The 24,034-nt window shown below is 35.6% G+C and overlaps 1 long non-coding RNA gene across 1 annotated transcript; it reads right to left on the reverse strand.

Annotated features, from left to right (window-relative positions):
- Positions 1 to 1,635: 1,635 nt before the first annotated feature.
- Positions 1,636 to 22,384, reverse strand: LOC121739193. The gene is made up of 3 exons (XR_006037408.1): positions 22,289 to 22,384; positions 17,837 to 17,844; positions 1,636 to 1,646 (listed from the first exon to the last, which is right to left on the reverse strand). It is a non-coding gene; the product is annotated as an uncharacterized LOC121739193 (long non-coding RNA).
- Between the last annotated feature and the right edge of the window lie 1,650 nt (positions 22,385 to 24,034).

The following is a 24,034-nucleotide window of genomic DNA, read 5'->3' on the forward strand; positions in this document are numbered from 1 at the left end:
GATTTGAAATTGATTATTTTATTGTGGAATTATAGCGTAAAGACATTGAATAATCAGTGATAGGCTGCGTTTCCAACAGAGATGTGTTGCGAGGGATGTGTTTTTGAGAACCAATAGAATCGCTTCATTGAAGTGACCTCGCTCAGCGCTGCGATAAAGCGTAAATTTACTTAAAAAAAAGAAAAAAAACTGCATGTTTAAATATTGTATTAAAAATTACCTCCAGTTTTTAGGGTTCCGTAGTCAAATAGCAAAAAACGGAACCCTTATAGATATTCTTCATGTCTGTCGGTCTGTTTGTCCGTCGGTATGTCACAGCTAGGGAATGCAATCTCGCGAGATCTCGGCCTTTTTTAGCGAGATTGATCACGGACGAAAAAAAGGCGAGATCTCGCGAGTTTGACGAGATTGCACTTGAGCATAAAAACGTCTTATTTGAAGCGCGGACGGAGTCGGAGTCAAAACAAAGAGGAGCTGGCCTAAGCAACTGTGCACTGTGATTCTCAACTAGGTCCTGAATTTTGATTTTTAGTTATAAAAGAACTATTTATTACAAAAAGATTTGTGCTTGATAGTCCGCCTTTAAATTCTGGACGTCACGTTATCGTGGCTTCCACGATAGAACGTTGGGTGTACGTTAAATGCCCTTTTGATTTTACGCACCGTGGAAGTTTTGTGCGGTTCAAAAGTGTCAACGTTGTGATGTCCAATCGTGCACGTTAAAAAGTTATCGTCGACGAAAATTTAAAAGCGCTACCATATATTTCTATACATTTTACTTCCCTATGTTATCGTTTTACCGTGGACGTCCACGATATTACTGCCACGTCCAAAATTATAAAAGCGCATTAGAAGAGAAGACTGGCTGTTTCTTTCATTTGTTATTTGGTGGTTATTTGATAGATAGTAGATACGTATGTCAAAGTTTACTACTTAAAAATTATAGACAGATACATCAAATAATGTTTGATGCATAAAATTCTATTTAAAAAAATCGTGAAAATGATTGTTAATCTTTAAATATTCATTACCTTTTTTCGTAATTTATTCAAATATTGTGATTATTTGTAAAAAAACACACCAAACTGCTAATCTCGCGAGATCTCGAAATTGGCGAGATCTCGCGGTATTGTATTCATAAACTCGCGGGATCTCGCTTGAGCCCCAATCTCGCGAGATTTGCATTCCCTAGTCACAGCCATTTTTCTCCGAAACTATAAGAGCTATAGGTACTATTGAAACTTGGTAAGTAGTTTTTTAACCTGAACAGTTTGCGAGAAAGACTCTTCTAAAGTGGTAAAATGTGTGCCCCTCGCCCCCCCCCCCCCCCCCTCTAACTTCTAAAGTCGATGATAAGTCTAAAAAAATATATGATGTTACATTACTATAAAAACTACCCTAATTTAACTTTCATTCAATCAACTGAAATGTAAAAATAAATCAAAAACCTTTTAATTTCATAAAAATATACCTTATTGCTGCTGCGGAACCCTTCATGGGCGAGTCCAACTCGCACTTGGCCGATTTTTATTTAATATACTTCTGTCACATAATAATCTACTTAGATAATATTATATTGTATGCAAAGCAATAAAAATCCCCGCTCACTTCTTCTGTTTTCTATCTGGAACCTCGTAAAAGATCTTCTTGTGAATTTGGCGACGTATCTCCATATCCAACAGGGCTGTAACACGGGAAGAGTCACGATTACTGTGTGAACTGCCTCGTCATCGACCCTCCAACACATTCTATATGGTGGGAACTCCGCCAGAGCTAATGGCCCCCAAAAATTTTAAAAATAATTTGTCAAATTGCCCGCGCTAATCATGTTTTTGTTACAAAACATCTAACGACGGCCTTAAATCGATTGCTGGTGATTAAATAAATAAAGTTGTTGACGATTAAATGTTGATTTCAATGACTATGTAAGCAAATAAAGCATTTAATTATATGAAGATTAAATATTCTTTACAATTACTAGAAAAATTGACGCCCTAAAATAATTGTGTTGGCATTTTTGAAGTCGTTATTTTCATGTACAAGGTAATAATAAAGTTATTAATTATTATCTCTCACATTTTTTTACAATTTAGATATCTGTATTTAATACAGAAAGTGTACCAGCCATTGTTATTTCAACATATTATTGCAACAATTTCTCTCTTATTATACGTTGCAAACTATAATTACAACAATAAACGATAAACAATGAAAATTAATTCTTAAAAAAATGAAAGCAATAAATTTCATATCAAATGAAAATATAACATGACGCACAATCGCATTTTCATTTAATTTTAAAAACATTTTCAAGTAAAGACTTGAAAATGTTTGCGTTTAAAGAAACGACCTTTCAAGTTATGGTGCTCCCACACCGCCGTTAGAAAATGTTTAGTAATATTAGTAAACATTTGTTAGCAAACATTTAATCACAAATGTTAAAAAATGTTAAAAACATTTTCATGTTAGAAAATGTTTAGTAAAAATAAGTTAACAAATTATAACAAAACAAATTATAACACAATAAAACATGTGTTACCTTTTGTTTGTTAACCTTTTATAAACGGCGTGATGGCGGGGTATGAGGTGAGTCGGGGAAAGCCTCGTAGACTATCGCTAAAAGATCGTAAGTCCTTTTAGCGATAGTCTACGCAGAGTAATACGGGAGCAGATACCCGAATTTACACATCGTATGTATCTTCTTTTAGCGTTTGGCGCATCCAATAAGAGCGCTTTTTTCTAAACAAAAAATGAAAGCTATTCCAATGAGCAAACCCTCTTCCATTTTCATATAGACAGAACGCAAACCAAACTGCGAGCCAATACCAGATTTAAATGTTATAAAATGTTAGTAAATATTTTCTATGTGGCAACGGCAATGTGGGAGCACTTATAACATGTAATAGTTCCTAACAAAATGTAAAAATTGATAACATTTGTTAGTAAATGTTTTTTTAATAGAAAATGTTTACAAACGTTTTCTAACGGGCGGTGTGGGAGCACCATTTTGGTCACATAATATCGCCTTATTCAAATAATGTAATAATACATTACACAACCTACATTTTGCGATTTGTTAATGTATTTTTTCGCATTTAAAATAAATTATTTATTAAAGTTAACATCGGAAATGAACCTGCGTGTGTTTAATCTTCTCTCTCTGTGAGTGCGGCAAATAGTGATTTCTTATGACGTGTATGTACCCTTTTGTACAAATACTTTAGTAGAACACAGAAAATAACTACAGATAAAATGATCATTCAAAATCGGATAAAGAATAATCGGTTTTCTACACCCTGTGTGCAACTATACGCCCACTTTACACACGGAATAATCTGCTGTGAAAAAATTTTAAAGAAAACAACAAAGTTGTAATTACTATCTGCTATTTACACTAATGAGCACTTATAACGATTTTAACACGTTACACTGTACAAGTGTGTCGGTAACTGTAAAGAAAAGGTGCAAAAATACATTTATTAATATTTATAAAATGTAATATTTTTAACAATAAAATTAATTATTGTTCAGGACTTATCTAGGTACCTACATCGAAAGAGCTTAGCTCTTGTCACGGAGGTAGTGGATTGGATACGCAATGAATAAATGTTATTATCGTTTTGCAATCTGTGTGTACAATTTTGTTTATCATGTAACTTTTATATAATGTGTTGAGAAAAGTTTTTTAAAGTAAGTTTTTATTTCATTTTCAAGTTCATCATCATACATTTTTGTTTTCACTTAAACAATTTAATGTCCAAAGATAAAAATTACTTACATAAGAATAAAGGAACCTAGTACCGATATAATATTCTGTAAATAACATTTTACTAAATTGCAAGTTTTAATTCGGCCGTGCTCGTAGGGCGATGATAAATTTATAGCGCGGACAATAAAACGACTCATAAAAATATTACCGCCTCATCCTCCTTCACCCCCCCCCCCTTCCCTCCCCTCCCCCCTGCCGGACCCACCACACCCCCCCGCGAAAAATAACACACTTTGTCTTCGGTGGGACCCCCTCCCGTGCAATAAAGTTTTCTCTACACGGCGATGTAGATATCAAAATCCATGATAGTTCTATAATATTATGTAATATTGTAATGGCTATGTCCACACTGTGCACTTTCATCTTCAATTTTCGTCATCAACTTTCATATTGGCGCATTCAATAATTGAATGCGTAAAGGAACGCAACGCCAATATTGTCATTTTCGAAGTTTTGGATACGGTCAGAGGGCATGCCTCAAGTTCGCTGTTGATGTTGATATAGCGCATATAACGCATGCCTTTGACGAACAGAAAAAGGCACAGTGTGGACAAAGCTAATGAGTTATTAATATCCATGACTTACAGGATAGGTACCTACTCGTAGATGCCAAGCAAAATTCGGGAAGTAGCAAAACCTGGATAGGTTTTGCTACTTCCCGAATGCAAGCCTAGGTCTTGCGATGGCTAAGTATCTCAAGCCCATATTTTTTAACTACACTGAATCTGACGCAACTTTTTTTTTATGAAATAAGGCGGCAAACGAGCAAACGGGTCACCTGATGGAAAGCAACTTCCGTCGCCCATGGACACTCGCAGCATCAAAAGAGCTGCATGTGCGTTGCCGGCCTTTTAAGAGGGAATAGGGTAATAGAGGAGGGTAGGAATGGGAGGGGAAGGGAATAGGGGAGGGTAGGGAAGGGAATAGGGTAGGGGATTGGGCCTCCGGTAAACTCACTCACTCGGCGAAACACAGCGCAAGCGCTGTTTCATGCCGGTTTTCTGTGAGGACGTGGTATTTCTCCGGTCAAGCCGGCCCATTCGTGCCGAAGCATGGTTCTCCCACGTATGTAATACACGTGCCGAAGCATGGCTCTCCCACGTATGAAATAAGTTCGCTGTTGACAGCGCTATAACGCATGCCTTTGACGAACAGAAAAAGGCACAGCGTGGACAAAGCTAATGAGATATTGATATCCATGACTTACAGGATAGGAAGCTGCCATCCAGGTTTTGCTACTTCCCCAATGCAAGCCTAGGTCTTGCGATGGCTAAGTATCTCAACCCCATATTTACCTACACTGAATCTGACCTAACATAGGCAATTTATAACAACATACTTGACCTTAGCTTAAAATGCTGTTTGACGGTAAGTCCATCCATCCATTCTTGGCATTTCAGCTCTCATAAGCGTTAGTTTAGGACGCTATCACAAAAATTATTACAAAAATTAGCAGGTCAGTACGAATATCGACGTTAAGAACATTAAAACAACATTCAATATCAGCGCGGCTTGTACAGTGGCGGTTACGACGCTCGCCGCGTTCTTGATAGGGCGAAAATGTATGAAGAAATTTGAGAGCGTTTCTTATTTTTCTTATAAATGGAACTGTTATTTATTTTTATATAAAATATTTAGCTATTCGTACAGGGGACTAAATAAGCAACAATTTTTTTGTATATTAATTTTCCTTAGTTCAGTGTATTTAGCTATAATGGTACCTAATCAAACTCCATTTTTTAATCTTTTGCGATTATTGTGATGGTTAAAACGTATTGTTACGTGCTAGGGTTCGAAGGATTTGGAGAGTAAGACCTGCTGACTCTCTTGAAGACTTTTTACTCACTAAGTCCAGGTCCGTATACCGTGTACCGTAACAGTATTAATGTGAAAATTTTGTATGCCGCTATAACATTTTTATGGTATAGACGTGGAGATGAATATATTATCTTTCATTTGAAACCAAAATATCCTCGCAGTGTGACTCCTAATTCTTTAAAATGGTACCTGAATAGCGCTGATATTTGTTAAAAAATGTGGTAGCGTCCCTAAGGTATTATTAAACTCGTAATACTAATGGATACATTGTCAAATTAATATTTCAGCAACATTGCGAACGACAATAACATTTGAAACGTCAAAAATAGATGTAATGCATAGTCGTACCATGAACGCACCCCATTAGGTGAATACAGGCCACGCATTATGATTTTATTGATATTATCATTAGCATAAGTAGTATGGAAACTAAGTAGTGATCGATAAAAAATATGCAAACTGCATAAGTGTATAATTGTTACGACACTGTTGTGACCTTTACGACAATAATAACACAGCAGTAACATGTAGGGAAATAATTACGAGTGATATTAAAATCATTGATATGTCACTAACTGCACCTATTAACTGCAAGTACCTTTAGTATTATTCTTTTTTTTTGTGATAGTGAAATGTAGTCTGCAAATTTATTAAAAAGTAGATGATCCGGTGAATTTCGTATCACTTCCCCACTAATACAAACCTTCCCTGGACTTCCAAAAATATTTCAAGACTAAAATTAGCCAAACTTAGCCAAATCTCTTCTCGAGATTTAGCGAGACTAACAAAATTTAAATATTTTTTTTCATATTAGATAAGATAAGATATGGACCTTAGCTATGACACAGAATACATAATTATAGTTGGCTATGGTAAGAAAAAAAGGTTTTTAATAGGCAATAATGTACATGAAACATCATAGGAATTGAATTATTGGCTGATTAGGGAACTTAGTTATTTGGTCAATGGTCAGGTTATGTCGACACTCGACTGGTGACGACTACTAAGGGACCACCTTCTGTCTATAAAAATATTTTCTGATAGTAAGTACGCTATAATAGTCCGCTATAATAATAGCACCCACACCGTTTTCGGTGACGGTGGCCCGTTTCATTGAAACCAGGCCAGCTACGCAGGAGTAATTTTATAGTGCCCAAGTGTTTGCGCAGTAAACAAGAGCACTCTCTATTCCTTTACTCTCATAACCCAGTGGGACGGAAGACCGACACGACTGGCGAGAGATCAGGCGCAGGACCGACTTTTTACATGCCCATCCGACACATGGATCATTTTACTTGTCCGACAATCAGGTGATCAGCCTGCATTGTCTTAACCAAACTTGGAAATAACATGTTTCCAACGCGGGAATCGAACCCACGAACTCCGAGTCAAGAGCCGCGCTCTATACCACTAGACCACGGAGGCGTTAAGTCCGCTATAATATGCATATGAATCAATTTCTCTTAAAGTACACACTACGATATTATTATAATTAGGTATTATTATTGTCACCTCCAATTTTTGCCAAAATAAAAAAAAAGTTTTTGCAAGAAATTCATGTCTGTAAACTTTATTTTTTTAATACCGAATTTCATGACGACCTCCGTGGCTCAATGGTTGAGTGTGTGGCAGCTCAAGCCCTAGCCGGGGATCGCGCGTTCGAATCCCGCCGACGGAACAAAAAGTTTTCATTGTTCCCGGGTCTGGATGTGTATTAAATATGTGTTTGATATAATAAAAATCAAAAATATATGTATAGTATACAAGTATTAAATATATTTCCGTTGTCTGGTAAATGTAACACAAGTTCTTCAGGTACTTAGCACGGGGCCAGACTGACGCGGACGTGGTGTGAAGCGTCCATAGATATTATTATATTATTAGATATTATTATTATGTGAAAAATGCAGTTTCCGATAGGTTGGCACTTGGATATTCCATTTTTGATATTGTATCTAAGTGGAGGATCTAGCGGCAATCGCGCGGCGCCATAACGTTGACGATCACGAAGGCCTTACAGCCGTTGAGCCGTGACTCAATCTCACTTATCGAGCTCCAATCACAAAAAATACACTACAAATATATTTCGAAACACAACAAATTATATTTGGCTCCAGATTTGATACGAACGAAACGAATCTTATTAAAATAAAATAAATAAAATAAAAAATGTTTTATTTCTGAGTAGATTCTAAGAAAATACTTTCAGAATGTTAATAATAGCTACGGTGCCTACCACCGGTTCGGGAACTATCCCGGCGAGAAGAACCGGCGTAAGAAACTCGCACGGGGCCCACTTTTTTTACCAAAAAAAAGTGAGGTAAAAAAATTAATCTTTTAAAATAAAATTTACAATGCTGTAACTTAAAATTATACAATGTCAACATACATACATAGTAAATCATGTACAATAATGTAGAAGTAGCCTTGTAAGCAGCCATCCTACTCCCAAGATGTGCCATCACTTATGAAATCATTGACCTTATAATAGGCTTTGGCACACAAACGCTCTTTGACTACTTTCTTAAATTTATTAATTGAAAGATTTTGAACGTTTTCTGGGATTTTATTGAAAAGGCGTATACATTGACCTTTAAAAGATTTACTGACTTTACTAAGTCTGATCACTGGCAAATCTAGCTTGTACTTATTTCTGGTGTTTCTACAATGAATGTCACCTTTGGCTTTAAATTTACATATATTTTTTCTAACATGTATTACATTATCCAAAATGTATTGAGAAGCTACTGTCAGAATACCAATTTCTTTAAACTTTTCTCTCAAAGATTCAAATGTAGACATTTTGTAAATCGAACGTATAGCTCGCTTCTGCAGCACAAAGATAGTATTAATATCGGCAGCGTTTCCCCATAAAAGGATACCATATGACATTCTACTGTGAAAATAGCTAAAGTATACTAATCGTGCAGTGTCTTCGTCAGAAATTTCCCTAATCTTTCTGACTGCATATGCTGCAGAACTGAGTCTATCTGCGAGTTTAGCAATATGAGGACCCCACTGTAATTTACTATCTAGTGTAATACCTAAAAATACAGTGGTGTCCACCAAATTCATTTTCTCATCATTCAATAGTACATTGGTTTGAACTTGCCGTACATTGGGCAAAGTAAACTTTAAACATTTAGTTTTCGTAGAATTCAAAAGTAAATTATTAACATTAAACCAATGTACTATTTTTGAAAGAGTACAGTTTACCTCGTCGTAATTAGACTGTTGTCTCTTCACTTTAAAAATAAGTGAAGTGTCATCAGCAAAAAGTACTATTTCATTATCATTATCCTTAACTAGATAAGGTAGGTCATTTATGTAGACGAGAAAAAGAAATGGGCCCAAAATAGATCCCTGTGGGACACCTAATTCTATTTTGGTTCCATTTGATCTCTTATTATTGATTTCAACCCTTTGAGTCCTATTTTTGAGGTAAGATGTCAAAAGGTTGAGTGCTGAGTCCCTTATGCCATAGTGGTGTAATTTCCTAATCAATGTAGCATGCTCGACACAGTCGAAGGCCTTAGAGAGGTCACAGAAGACATCTAAGGCATCCTGCGATCCCTCCCAAGCTTCAAATATACTACATAGAAGACCTATACCAGCATCCGTTGTGGAACGACCTTTAGTAAAACCATATTGATTTTCGTGTAATAAATTATTTGAATTAAAGTGTACCAATAGCTGTTTTAAAATTATTTTTTCAAATATTTTGCTAAGAGTCGGTAAAATCGATATAGGTCTGTAATTTGTCGGATCAGACTTAATTCCCGCTTTAAATAAAGGTATAACCTTGCTGTGCTTCATTAAGTCAGGAAAAACACCATTCTCTATACAGTTATTAAAAATCATTGCTAGATGAGGAGCTATGATGTCAATTACTGATTTAATAATTTTTGTAGACAAGCCCCAAAGATCGGTGGTATTCTTAATGTTTAATAATTTAAAAGTATCAATAATGTCTTTGGGGTCAATCTCTCTAAACTTAAAATTGACATTACATTCCTTTACATTATCTCTGAGTAGTTTTTCGGCAGCTGCAGGTGAGGAGTTTGAGTTTTTCGTAGTTGAGACCGGAATGTCAGCAAAGAATTTTTCAAAGGCCGTCGCAACTTCTAGATCATTGGTAATTTCTTTATTTTCAAAATACAGTTGAAAATCCGAGCTACGACAGGTGACGTTTCCAGTCTCACCAGCTATTACCTTCCAAGTAGTTTTAATTTTATTTTTGGAATTTTTAATCTTTTTCTTTATGTACATAGCCTTAGCAGATTTGCAAACTTTTCTAAAAGTTTTAGAATAGTTTTTAACGTATTCTTTAAATGCTACACTATTATTAAAACATTTTTCTTCATACAGACTATACAATCTTTGCCTGCTTATTTTAATTCCTGCAGTCGCCCATTTAGTAAAATTATTTTTCATTTTTTTATTGTTTCTAACCGTTACTGAAGTAAACACACTGTTAAATTGGGTTCTTATTATCTTAAATAAGTTATTAAAAGCTTCATCTGAGCTATTCGACCCATTCAATAATTGAATACTTGAACTTAGATTATTTCTAAACTTCTCAATGCGTTTAGTATTCACAGGAATAAATACAAGCTTTTCCTCTAAGTTATTATCACAATTTATATTAAAAGAAGCTAACTGTCCACAGCTAAACTTATTTATTATTTCTTTTTTTTGTGGAGTCGTACCGACTTCAAAGTAATGAAGCCTGTAGTATATGTACAGAAATAGTTGAGATTTAGACGAATTCTGAAAAAGGCACTATTATAGAGTAAGAGTTATTTAATACTTTTTAGTTCATATTATTATTGTTTTTACCTTGGAAGTCGGTTTAAATTTTTTGTTAAAAATAATAATTTCACTCTTTTTAGTTATCTACAAGATAAGGCTTTATGCGTAAATAACCACTACGAATGTTAACTATTTACATTATGTTACTGTAAGCGAAATTTTGGCAAATGCTTGCAGTTATCTAAGCGATGCTGCAATTTAAAAACTTTTATCTTTAAAGGTTCAGGAGTTCTGTTCAGTGCCTTTGGACCAAGAGACACCTTCATATGAACTTTCTCTTATTCGTACCATATGTTTAAGTTACTAGAAACAACATTTTAACCACAATGAGTCCTTTGATAAATTTCAAGGATTTCCCTCGATTGCTCATAGATCCCATCATCAGCTCACCACTTTCGTAATTATTATACAAAATCAAGATTATACCCTATACAACAACAAAAGAATTTTGAAAAACGGTCCACACGCTGTTTGTATCATCAAAAACATCTGCTTCGATGCAAAATATCACGAAAAGCATCAATAATTGGGTCATAATGTTATGACCCATGGCATAATTATGATTTTGATGATGATGATCAAATAAATTGATGTGTTGGCTTATGCTTTCAGTTGTTTAAACAACGCCGAAATCCCCGAACCTGTATCTATAAGGATTCAAAAGTTCTGTTGGGTACCTTCGAATCCAGGGTATAACCTGGTGCGAAATCTTACTTTTTGGTAGCATTTACCTCGAATGCTTCAGAAAAAATTGAAATCACTATATGTTTCCATACAAATTTCAAGGAGTCCCCTCGATTCCTCCAGGATTCCATCATCAGATCAGTACTTTTGTGAACATGGTACCAAATTCGAATTAAACCCTATACAACACAAAAGGAAGTTTGAAAATCGGATCACAAAAGGCTGAGTTATCGTTGAACATACAAAAAAAAAACATACAGCCGAGCGTATAACCTCCTCCTTTTTGGAAGTCGGTAAAAAAACATGAAACCGACTTCATAATTCGAACTCTCTCTCAAAAACTACTGAACCGATTTTAATAAAACTTGCAGTATTCCCTAAGTTAAATAATATCTGGTTTAAAAAAATCACTTAAATCGGACTTGTAGTTCCGGAGATATAGATTATAGAGAGACACAACATATAGAGATAGATGTAGAGATAAGAGAGACACAAACATAAAAACATAAACACTTTTGAAATTTGGCACATTTGTTGCACAAAACTGGTCAGTTCCGAAAATATCACATACACACGGGTCGAATTGATAACCTCCTTTTCTTGCAGTCAATTAAATAAAATAAATTATTTAATTCCTGTAATTTTTATTTCAATAAACTTGAGAGGAAGGAAACGTAAATTAAGTAGGTATAATTGAAGTTTTAATTCTTGATAAGATGCTGTAGAAGTGGGATTGACGTCAGCTCCATTATTTGTTTCTGATTGTTTACTTAATAACTTGATTAGCTAATAATAACGATACTTGTACATAATTTGCCATAATGTGGTTATTTTTAGTTAAGATTTATAGCTGAAACTGTTGATAAATACAAGTTACACTAAGATTTGATAAAGTTAAAAAACCTACAACCTACAGCCAGATCACAAGGATCACAATAATTTATTCACAAGAAACAATCATTTGACTGACAAAACAATTATTTATGTGTTAGTCACTCTACCTACACTAAAATACTTAATTTGACCTTTAATCAAAAAGATTTTTTTTAAATTCATATATTTTATTAAGATTTCATGAGCCTTCAATTATAATTTATAATGTTCAGTTAATTAAAAAAAAATACCTTTGAATTCGAAAGGGTTCATTCAGGAATCGTTATTATATTTTCTTTATCTCAGCGACCTTGTGGACTATAGCAGCTGCAGCAGCATCTGAAAAGCATAAACGTTAATATTATATATTATAATGGTAATAATAATACTATTAGCGTAATCGAAATATAGTTATAATACTAGATGACGCCCGCAACTCCGTTGCGCCAAAATTAGTTTATCGCGTGGGAACCGTACATTTTTCCGGGATAAAAAGTATCTTTTGTCCTTTCCCGGGACTCAAGGTATCCTCATACCAAATATCAGCAAAATCGGTTCAGCGGTTTTGGCGTGAAGAGGTACAGACAGACATACTTTCGCATTTATAATATTTAGAGCCTGTTTCACCACTTCCTGATAAGTGCCGAATAGGCTATCCACCACTTAACTTGGCAGATGAAGTGTGGAGAATCTGTCGAAAAAGCTGTGAATAGCCTATTCGGCACTTTATCAGAAAGTTGTGAAACAGTCCCTAAGTAAGGAAGTATGGATAATTGGATATATTATCTTAATTAGAGATGTGCCGACAGACTCGGATTTTGAATTAACAAATTAGGTAAAAAAAATTAAAGCAAGATTGCATGTTACACATATTATGTATGGTAAAAATATAACCGGGAAATCATCAATAGGCATGATGACTATTTTTTTTCTTATCGGTAATTGAAAGACACTTAAAAAATAGAAACATTGTTGAAAGAATTACTCTGATAGCTTAAAAATTCACCAAGATATGACAATTCAAATATCTCATAAAAAAGACCTGCCCGAAACGCTCCATACAAAGTGCTACGAAAGTATAACGTCAGTCTTTCGTAGTTTGTACGCATCGGGAGACAACTTTGTACGACAGGTATATTAAATATTGCGTTTATGAAAGTGGTTTCATAACAAAAGTTGCTTTTAATTGCATAAGTTATTTATCGATTAATAATATTTGTATCGATAGATACAAATATTAAGAAATTTAATTGAAAAAAAAATCGACTTGAATATCGAACTTTGAAGGCGCATAACAAAAAAAATACAAATGCTATCAAGCTGAAATTTTGGGAACACTTATTTTTTACCGTGATTTCTTTATTTTATTAACAAAATTCGTTAATCTTTGACCTTGTCATCATCCCTATTGTATCATGACGTGAACATAATCAAAACACGATCCGACACGTTCGCAGGCTGCGTATGCGACATTACTCCCGAATCAGCAGTAAACGAAGCGTTACGGAATCATCCGAAACCATGATCGGTTTGGCCGACTAGTCGGCCGATTAGTTGGCTTCTTTGCAACCGACTAATCAGCTAGTCTGCTAGTATGCCAAAATCATGATCGGCACTTCTCTAATCTAAAATACGTGGGAGAGCCATGCTTCGGCACGAATGGGCCGGCTCGACCGGAGAAATACCACGTTCTCACAGAAAACCGGCGTGAAACAGCGCTTGCGCTGTGTTTCGCCGAGTGAGTGAGTTTACCGGAGGCCCAATCCCCTACCCTATTCTCTTCCCTACCCTCCCTCTACCCTTAAAAGGCTGGCAATGCACCTGCAGCTCTTCTGATACTGCGAGTGTCCATGGGCGACGGAAGTTGCTTTCCATCATGTGACCCGTTTGCTCGTTTGCCCTCATTTCATTAAAAAAAAAATCTTAATGTAACGGTTTATAAGACGTGCTACGACAATATTTGACTGTCTACGCTCCGCTACGAACTTTTTTACGAAATTGTTTTCATTACTTTAATATTCAACAGTAAAATTTATTACTTTGCCAATAATCTAAATGTATATTAGAACAACAGAAATGGACCCTCGCGTAAACAGCGTCCCCCAAAACAATAAAGAGATACTAAGTAAAGCTGATCATGCAAAACGGACACATAAAAACACCCACGCCACATAAAACAAGGGAGATACATAAAAATATGGACACGACGAGAATTAACAACAAACAGATTCAGCTGCTTTCAAACAATAAAATATTTTACTGGCTATGTTACTTTAGTGTACCTGGCAATGCTTGAATTATATTGTTTAGAAAACTTGTATACTTATATGGAAAAACTTATAGGCACTCTAATAGTTCATATTGCGGAAAATCCTGTTATTTGCTTTTACAGTATTTTTAAACAAAAATCGGTGCTAATAATAATGGGACATGATGGGACTGTCAATGACTTAAAAATAACAAGCACTATTTTTAAGTCATTGACAGTCCCATCATTTACTAACTTCAGTATTAGTTACCATGATTGTTGTACTTTATTGTTGCCGAATAGAAATATTGTGTGTAGTTTATTTCTTATAATATTATGACTGAGAGAAAATGCATTTTTTATGGAGAACACCATCAAGCTTTACAGTATTTTTTTATAAAATAAGGGGCAAACTAACAAACGGCCACCTGATGGAAAGCAACTGCCGTCGCCCATGGACACTCACAATTCAGAAGAGCTGCAGGTGCGTTGCTGGCCTTTTAAGAGGGAATAGGGTAATAGGGTAAGGAGGGCAGGAAAGGGTAGGGAAGGGAATAGGGTAGGGGATTGAGCCTCCGCGCCGGTAAACTCACTTACTCTGCGAAACACAGCGCAAGCGCTCCTTCACACCGGTTTTCTGTCAGCCCGTGGTATTTCTCTGGTCGAGCCGACACATTCCTGCCGAAGCATGGCTCTCCCACGGTAGATAAAAATATAACGTGTAATGTTTCACAAAAACTTCTAAGGTTGATTTTTTAGTTACACTCAGTGCAGTTGTTTGTTGTACAAAAGGTTTTATATAGTAGGTAATAGGTATATTGTTTTATGAATTTGAAAGTTTAATACGGAGTACGGACGTAGTAAAATGTAATTTACATGTTTTGTGTTACGCGACTAACATTGATGACAATCATTAATTGCACCAATTAAACAATGTGTGTGCGTTTTTAAGGTTTTATAACGGAAAATTTTCAGATTTGAAATGAGTCCTAAAAGTGATATTCGGGAGCGTGTCCCGGGCGCGCCGGCAGCGTGGCCACCGAGTTTACGATTCATATTTATGACTCACTCGGCGGACACTTCGTTTTTTACGATATACGTAAAAGCCGCCGTGAAAGATTTACGCGAGATATATTCCTAATGCTGATTGTCCTCCCCCCATTTCATTGTACTAATGCTAGCATGCAACTTACACTTTTATTGCCACTAAAATAAATATATGTAATATAATAAATATTTAAGTAGCGCGTTTTTACTTTGGATTTTCTTTTTCGTGAACTGTTTACCCGGTATGTAAGGCGATATATTCTATTGATGCTACTAATAGGGCTCGTAGAATAATCTAACCTGAATGTGCCTAATAAATTACCTATGTGAACAAAATAAACAAATTTTAAATCTTAATATATAATAAAAAATATCTTCTGCATCATAACTATGCAGCAATTTTCAATTCTATTTACAACGCAATGTCATAATATACTTCGTCATATTAAAAAGTTTGATGGGTCCAGAATCCAGATCAATTTTTTGATATGTCAATCGGGAAAACCGAGTCATTTCTTGGGACAACATTTGATTGTGGTCCGCAAATTGAATTTGAGGCCGAGCGCCCGCTCCCGTGCCCCGCCTCGCCCCTCCTCGCGCCGCGGAGATGAGCCGCCCCGAAATGGAAAGCAAACTCGAACCCAAATAAATATTCGCTCTAGCAACAATCGAGCTCGCAACTCACACAATTACGGCGAAATGGAAAACCTTAGATAAATAAAATCGGAAGCGCCCGGGGCGGGGCGGGCGGCTTTTCCCTTAAAAAAGCGAAGGCAGCGAACGCAAACACGGGGTGGAAGCGAATTTCCAAAGTCCATTCCGTTTATTGACACGGGAGGCCCGGGGAGGTCGGATTCAAATCCCCCCGCCGCGATTTACAATAAATTTCAACCGGAGAATATGTTTGCAATATGTCGCGGGTAGGGCTTCGCCCCGCTCTCGAGACCGATTACTTTGCCCTTTCGCCCTCCGACGCCCCGCGGCGCACCCGCGCTTTAAGGACCCAATTTTAAACAGTTGCTGAGTAATGTCGAGAGTTGTTTACAAGGTAATCGAAAAAACTGCAAGGGGCCGCCACCGGCTGTGCCTAAAGGGATTTGAATGTAGCGCGGTGCGGAGGTTGTGCCGGCACTTTACGAACATCGCGGGTTAGGGAGCCAACGGGACGTGTCATGTGATATTGCACTTTATACAATTTTACAGTACATTTTACATTTATCTCCGTTAAAAATATGTAACTGTAATGCTCGATTTTGGTTCGGTAGGTAGGTGGGCTACAGGCCCACCTACCTACCTTTATTTTAAACTGTTTAGTTGTTTTTAGCGGGAATATTAATTGGCTACTTCTAGTCAGTAACTAGCACTAACTACAACTAATTAATAATAATTATTAATTACTTTGTAAATAAAAGAAAGCCGCCGCCTACGTAGCACATTCCAAAAGCTCTACATCCGACAATATTCCTGATATCGCTAAATTGTGAAGATAATTTTACGCTCAAAATATTCTTTTATGGAAACTTATAAAGGAATATTATGAGCGCAAAAAACCCATGATAATGTATTCATTGTGACATATCTGACCCTCTACACCGCGACAATAAAACCCACCCCGAGCTACAACCCACGCACTTCATAGAATAAAATTGGAATTTCGACTTTTCTTTAGCGTTTTACTATAAATTATGATAAGTTTATTACATTTTAGTGAAAATAATAGTAATTTGGATAAAAAATCATTGAAACTTTTGTTAATCCTAAACATTTTTTAGTAATTAAATGGTTATAAAAATATTGAGAAAATATATGAACTAAGGCTATTTTTAACACGGTGTGTGTTAAAAATTGCTTTAGTTTTTTAGGTTTTTTAACTTTCTCATTAATATATTAAAGTATTGTATTAACTTTAAAAAAAAACTTACATAACTTTAAAACTTATCAAAGAGGCAAATAGAAGTTCATTATATCATTTCATATATTAATAGCCTTTCGAAGTATTCCACCCACAGAATATCTTTGTTCCTTGAAATTTACACTATTAATGACAATGTTTCTTTTTAATACTAGATGACGCTCACAAATAAACATAGGATACTTTTTGTTCCGTAAAATTTACGGTACATTTTACGGAACAAAAAGTATCCTATGTCCTTTTTCGGGACTCAAAATATCTTCATACCTAATTTCATCAAAATTTGTTCAGCGCTTTGCGCGTGAAGATATAACAGACAGACAGACAGACACACTTCTCATTCAAAATATAACTATTTTATGGATTACATTAAAAATTCTAAATGTATGCGTGGTGAAAATAATGACTTCTTGCATTAAAAATGGCATATTTTCGGCCAAAACCAAATGAAGATTTCAAAAGTGGCCGCAGTACAAATGATTATATGAGATCTTTAACAATAGCCGCAACAACAAATAACATCATAACAAAACGCTCGAACATTTTCATATCAAGTAAAATGCCCTCATTACGCTCCAGAGATTCCTCTTTATTTATGAAATAAAAATGAAAACATTTGCGGTGCGCTGACGAATGACTACCCGGAACCCCCGACCCCCCTTCCACCCCCGACCCTCGTCACTGAGAGGAGGGAGGTTGCGACATTATATAATTCACCGTAGTAGGCGTATTATTTTAAATTATTCCACTGATTTATTGCGAGTTTCTGGGTAAAACGAGGATTCGATACTACCTCTGCTTTTCTTTTTTAGGATGAGATAAATAAAATTTTAATAAAGGAGATAAAAGGATTTAACAACTCTTCAACATAGTGTTATAAAATCTTATCGCAAAGTAAATACTCTTAGTACTTTAAGTTTCAGATATAAACTTAGTACACTCTATCATAGCCTTATCAAGGAGCTGCAAATGTTCCTAGAATGCTATATTCTCCTGTCAGTATACCAGTGTTACATAATTAAAGATCCAATGCAGGGAACCTAATGATTTAACTAGCCTAAAGCTACTTGTAGTAAAATTTGAAAGCCCTGCCGTAATATATTCTAAATGTTGGGTGACGATGGATAGTCATGATTGCCACCATTGAGAAGCTGTCTTATGTCTATACCAGGGGTTCCCAAACTGAGCGCCGTGGAAAGGCAAAGCATCGTTACCAGAAACCACAAACATTATAAAATAAAATAATAATATGAATTATACAAAGCAGGCAGATGATTAAATATTAATTTATTAGTTTATTATTTACCTGTTTAACCAAACTCCAATAATAATCAAAGGTGTTTATTTATGTATCTTTTTGTAATAGCTAGGTAAAGAAGGGCGCCGCGCCTTGACAAAATATTGAACGTTTAAGTGCGCCGCAGGCTAAAAAAGATTGGGAACCCCTGGTCTATACCATACACAATCGTCAATTATAGAATACGACGTGATCACCTGTTTGGTTTCATCATAATATTTTTGTGCCAACATGGAGAGAAGGCGCATACAAAAACAAGTAATGAAAATCTCAACGAAGAATTCTGTAGAACCTAGGTAAAGTAGGTATACGCGACTATTGTAATGTGCGATCGTAGTGCAGTTTAATTTGGCGTAGGGGGGTGGGGGGGAGGCTGGCGACTGCTAGGATTTTTCAATTACCAACTTTGTACCGCTCGCTCCAATCTCGAGAACAGAGCAGTGCAGCACAGAGGCTGGTAAGTTTATAGTGGTTATAAGAGTGTGAGTAATAAGTATTCTCTTATAAGGATGATTTATACGTTGAGTAAATTTTATGCCTACATATTATTATTATTATTATTGTCTTTTTTTTGACTCAATACAGCACCTCATCCAGCATCGACACTGCCCACACTGCATTACACTACTATGCATTATTCTAATGTAGCTACAATGTTATTACTTACAATTTAAGATTTTATTCCTTGAATCATCACAAAGACAAAACAAATGAAGATAATATTATAAAGCACATAAATAAACATGTCAACTTTGTAGCTAAATGCGGCTGGCTATAACACCATTTTATCTCTGTCGTCAACAACTAATAATAACAAAAAGTAATAAAACTAACTGTTAAAGTACTCTACAGAGAAAGGAATTCTTAATATCAGTGCGCGCTAACTAGGGCCGTATAATATTGGCTGGGCGGAATGCAGCCCCCGCCCGCCCACCGCCCGCCTAAGGCTGAATCTACATTCTTGTTCCGCGTAACACCATACTAGACAATGTTGTTTATGGCACTTTTATGGTTGAAAGTTTAGCTATAAGCCGACACATAAAAACGCTCTCAACCGATATATTAAAATAGGTTGGTGAAAATTGAAGTAAGGTAGGACATGCTATACAGTGTGTAACAAAAATAAGTGATAGTACTTTAGGGTGTGTACGTGTTGCTTGTTGAGAGTTCACTGTGAAATTAGCAGCGCTGAAAGACGATTTTTTTCCACTTTTGCATGGGTAAGGGCCCGAGCGTCACGAGTTTCCCCATACACAAGTGAAAAAAAATGTAGTCTTTTAGCGCTGCTACTTTCACAGTGAACTCTCTACAAGGAACACTATACGTGTACTGTAGTTCACCCTAAGGTATTATCACTTATTTTTGTTACAGCCTGTAGAATCTTGAACGTGTTTATAGTACCGTTTATTTTATAAGGTACCGTTTTCTGTTTAATATTTATTTTTGATAAGATATTATTACATTGCTGTGGCTAAAATAATTAAACATAATATTGAATATAGTACCAATTCTTCTATCTGAAAGCATATTTCGCGAGTCAGCTTCTCGTTCAAAATCTCGCCTCTACGAAGACAATAAAGGACATCGAAAGTATTTAATATATTAGGAGGCAATATGTGTACGGGCGATCGCGCAGTAAACGCCACTTTTAAATTGGATTCCGTCGTCTTTGTTTCGCGTCTCCCCTTCACGAATTATTGACGAGTTCCACATGATACCGATAGGGTAAGGAAAATATTTCAATGGTTACTTCCCTATCTATGGACATAATGATTGTTTTACATCATCATGTCCATAATATGTTTTTATATTTTGAGTGAGATAAAATATATTAATGGCCGCACTCAGAGTGGGACATGGCTTAGGCCAAACCTACGCGACCAAAGCGACTGCGAAGCGGGCGTCTACCGCGCGGTGGACGCTGCCCGTGTAATCTTATGGCGCTGTGCACACTTGCGCGATCGCATGGGATGTTCGCGTCGGCAAAGCTCCCGCTGCGCGTCAAGTGTCAGACGTGTGTTTTGATGTGTACATTTAACTAGACTTGTTTTCATGCTTCTCACATGAAAAGACGTAAGACTGACTTACCTACCACACGGGGACAAGACAACAATTATGCATGCGTAAGCCACATTCTTGCCGAGATCGTCGGCGTATAAACAATATTTCTCAATGAAGAGCTATTTCTTCTGCTTTTATCTTTCTAGTGTTTGCTAGTGACGAAATTGATAATGCAGAAATGAAATATTTTTTTTCATATGCGTATTTTTTTTTTATTCCCGTCAGAATAATCTTTCGATTTGATCTTCCACAGAGCAAGCAGAGATTTTTATGATTCAATGAATTCAGTTGCGAACTGACTATTATATTATGTACGTAAATTCGCCATTTTAAAGCAGCGTGCGCACATTTTAACGGGAACTATATTTTCTATCACCAAAATTTATATTTGTCATCAAGTTGTATCACCTAATAAATAGATCTATCGCCACGAAATATTTTCGTTCTCAGATAAACAAAAATTGTTCCCAGGTATGAATTATCAAATTAATGTTAATATATGTGTAAAATAAGAGATCGATAACCAATAAAATTATATTGCATTACATAAATATAAACTTCGTTCTTATAATAACAGTTTTGTTACTTAAATAATAGCTCTGTGCTCAGAATGGTAGATCTGTCACCAAATAAATCGATTATCGATCCCTGACTGCGACTCCTTTTTATTTGATATTTTGTCACCAATACAGTAGTAACATTTTATTTCGTTCAGATATTAAATTAATAGTATTCGTTACCAATTTAATACATCAATATTTATAATTTTAATGAAAAAATGATCAAAGGGGCGGAGACAAATTGGCGCGCTTTAAAAATTGACCAATCCGGCCTCAACGATGGGTAGTAGGTAACTAGGTTCGATTTTTTTTTTATTATTTTAACTTTAATTAAGTGTTTTATCTACTATTCTGCTAGCCATAAGCCAGCTATTTTAAACCAGCGCTGATTGTTCAGTGGTAATTATTTTAAACAATAAATATTGATTATTTTGACTTTAATTGTTTTATTTACTACTCTGCTAAAAATTTTATTTAAATATAATTTATACTACCAGTGGAAATTTAGAACCTTGGGAGTCTAGTTAAGTAGCAGAATCTTTTGGTTGAAACGATGATGACAACACTAATTTTTTATTTGAACTTAATGCAATTTTCTAGTAACATAATATGATTTATTGGTGATCTCTTTAAATTGGTTTGCTTAAATACTTATTAGGACACACCTATTATAATACATACAAAAACATTTATTTGGTACTAGACCTTATATCTCAGGATTTTAGGTGATTTATTGTGGAACTGATTTTGCATTGTTTGGTGACTACATTTTGGTGACAGATCTACTATTTTGAGGACAAACCCTATTATTTAAGAAACACAAAACTAATTAAATTGGTGATAGCTTAAATGATACCCCATTTTAACACCAGTTGTTCAAGCCGCTCTTTGTCAGACAAATGGTGAACACTGAACGTACGTACACGCACAGACAAGTTTGTACACGAAGGCTTGCGCATGTCAGAATTTCAAGCAAGTTTAAAAACCGTTAAGCCAAACTTCGGGGTTGCGCATACTACTGTTTTATCAACTACACGCACAATGTTCAGTGTACAAGCCGGTGCGCAAGTAAAACTGTGGTCAAGCATGCAGGTGTGGTTAGGCGCCTAAATTAATTCGACTTGACCATTGTGGACGTGTTTTATTCCTCTGCACCTTCCAAATCAAAAGCAAGCTTAGCACCTCGCAACCCTCTTCTCCACCCGACCCGTCCGACTCTGATGTTAAGTATGAGGATGTCATTACCACAACAATTTAGCATTTACACCAGATAAAGTCGCGCGTCTTCAGTGACTGTTCAAATGAAGTTTGAAGGTTCGCACAGTAGTCGTACTAATTCTCGTTGCAGACGCTCCCGTGTCGTTTGTGGGAATGTAATTAATTGAAAATTTTGACATAAGCCTCATATATTATCTGTTAAACTCTTCACTAAATTGAAGGTTAATCATCATTAATAATTAATGTCTCTGAGTAAGGCGGTCAATTCTTAAAAATAAAAACGAAAGTATAAAATATCTGAGAAATTGATTGCAGATGGCGGACTCACATTTGGTTGAATTATGTCAATATTGTTAGTCACGATCTGGATTCTACGTAACTTGACCAGATTACATGGGCACGTCAAATGCAATATAAATATTTTTCTTCAGTTATAGTACCTACTTTAGCAATAAGTGTTTTTATATTGATAAGGACAATCCTTAGTATTTAAAATACAGCAGCGATCCTTGAAGATTTTATTTTATGATTTTGCTCAGCAATTTTAAACTTCGAATAAAGTTCATAGTAAAGTTTAATTATTTCTGTAATGATACTAAAGCTAATCTAATGTGTTATAAAAGGTTAATAAAGTAAAGCGTCGTTTAATATAGAGCTTGCGACTGCGGCTAGACTCGTTACTGCACTTTATGAAACTGTTTACGACCAGAGATTGTATCGTCAAAGAGAGTAATTCTCGGGCTTCGAATCTCGATTCTATTCGATCTACCTGTACGCGCAATATGTTGAGCCATATGAGTAGTTACGAGGGACAGCTTAAGAATCAAGATCAGAGGTACAAGAATCGATCCCCAAGTATAATTACCGCTTTCTTAATCTTTTACATAGCAACCAAGTCTATAAAATATCATTAAGTTCATAAAAATATAATGTTAAACTGCCTTTATTCCCGAGGTAAGTATAATATAAAATTGAATTAATATTATTGTTAAAATCAAAAAATCAACAATTGCAACCCATTTTAGTCCTATGACCAGACTTGAATTTATTAAAATTTGAAATGTAACAACACTAACACTTTGTTTTAGGCTTCAAGCGAACTAAAACTATGTAACATACATAAAAAATTTAGAACAACATACTGATTAGAAAGTATAAAACTAACCTATCTTCCCTCAGTCGGGTAAGAATAAAACGAAACATCAATAGTTTCGATACAAAGTCGACCCGTGATCGGAATACTGGGATGCGATGCGAGGGTGGCAACATTATGCATGCGATCAATACTGCACCCTCGCGCCGAATACATTAACCGTATTTGCATAGCATGGGGATGGACGTACATAACATTAGTATTCTGATTAAGATAAACTGTTTTATGTGTAGTCCATAATAGGATGAGACACTTTGTTCGTAAACTTATTAAAATATTTTTCATCTTATATTGTGATTTTCCATGTTGGGTCTTCATGGAATCTTATGACAAGTTATTATGAAAGTGTAAAAGACCTATTCGTCTATGATTTCCCAAGTATCGATATCTAGGCTACTTGGTACAAACAGCATCGCAATCAGGGTGACAGTTGAAGTTGATTATATCATAGGCCAACGTTGTTGAATTTGCTACGAAGAGATCGCCAATAATAATACACAGAATAGACAATAGAGATGACGACAAGATCAAAAATTTACTGATATTTCAAATAAAATAAAGACATAGCGCCGATAAAAAATA

Source organism: Aricia agestis, chromosome 2 (genome assembly GCF_905147365.1).
Source record: "Aricia agestis chromosome 2, ilAriAges1.1, whole genome shotgun sequence".
Taxonomy (NCBI): domain Eukaryota; kingdom Metazoa; phylum Arthropoda; class Insecta; order Lepidoptera; family Lycaenidae; genus Aricia; species Aricia agestis.